The following is a 1,432-nucleotide window of genomic DNA, read 5'->3' as shown; positions in this document are numbered from 1 at the left end:
TGAGTCCAACATGTTCATACAGAGAGAGCTGGCTATGTGGTTGATGAGCCCAACATGTCCATATACAGAGAGCTAGCTACAGGGCAGACAAGTCCAATATGTTCATATACAGGGAGCTACCTTCATGGCAGATCAGTCCAACATATCCATACACATAAAGCTAGCTACATATCAGATGAGTCCAATATGTCCATATACTGATAGCAAGCTATGTGGCAGAGTAGTCCAATATTTCCATATACAGAGTACTAGATACATGAAAGATGAGACCAAAGTGTCCATATAATGAGAGCAAACTACATGACAGAGTAGTCCAACATTTCCAAATACTGAGTAGTAGCTACATGGCAGAAAATTCCAATGTGTCCATATACTGAGTTTTAACTACAAGGCACATAAATTTAACATGTCCATATACTGAGATTAGCTACATGGCAGATGAATCCAACATGTGTATATATAGTGGATTAGCTACAAGGCAGTTGAGTTCAACATGTTCCTACAGAGGGAGCTGGCTTCATGGTTGACGAGTCCAAAATATTAATATACACAGAGCTAGCTACATGGTAGTCATGTCCAATATGTTCACATACAAAGAGGTACCTACATGGTAGATCAGCACAACATATCCATGCACAGAGTGCTATCTACGTGGCAGACAAGTCTAAAATGTCCATATACTGAGAGCTAGCTACATGGCTGTGTAGTCCAACATTTACATATACTGAGTACTAGCTACAAGGCAAATGAGTCCAATGTGTTTATACAGAGAGAGCTGGCTACATGACTGATGGGTTCAACATGTCCATGTACAGAGAGCTAAGTATATGGCAGACATGTCAAAAATATCCATATACAGAACGCCAGCTACATGGCAGTATAGTCCAAAATGTACATATACAGAGTACTAGCTTCATGGCAGATGAGTCAAACTTGTCCACATAGTAAGAGTTATCTACCTTGTAGATGAGTCCAACATGTGTATATATAGAGGACTAGCTATGAGGCAGATGATTCCAACATGTTCATACAGAGAGAGCTGGACACATGGCTGATGAGTCTATCATGTCCATATAAAGAGAACTAGTTACATGGCAGACAAGTCCAATAAATTCTTATACAGAGAGTTACCTACATGGCAGATCAGTCCAACATATCCATGCACAGAGAGCTTTATATATGACAGACGAATCCAAAATGTTCATATAGAGAGAGTGAGCAACATGGCAGTCAATTGCATTGTTTCCATATACAAAGTTCTAGCTACATGGCAGATGAGTCCAAGGTGTCCATATACAGAGTACTAGCTACATGGCAGATGGGTCCAACATGTCCATATACTGAGAGTTAGCTACATGACTGATGAGTCCAACATGTGTAAATAGAGAGAACTAGCTACAAGGAAGATGAGTCCAGCATGTTCATACAGAGA

The sequence above is a fragment of the Chrysochloris asiatica genome, unplaced genomic scaffold (assembly GCF_000296735.1).
Source record: "Chrysochloris asiatica unplaced genomic scaffold, ChrAsi1.0 scaffold00186, whole genome shotgun sequence".
NCBI lineage: Eukaryota > Metazoa > Chordata > Mammalia > Afrosoricida > Chrysochloridae > Chrysochloris > Chrysochloris asiatica.
This window is presented reverse-complemented; position numbering follows the sequence as displayed.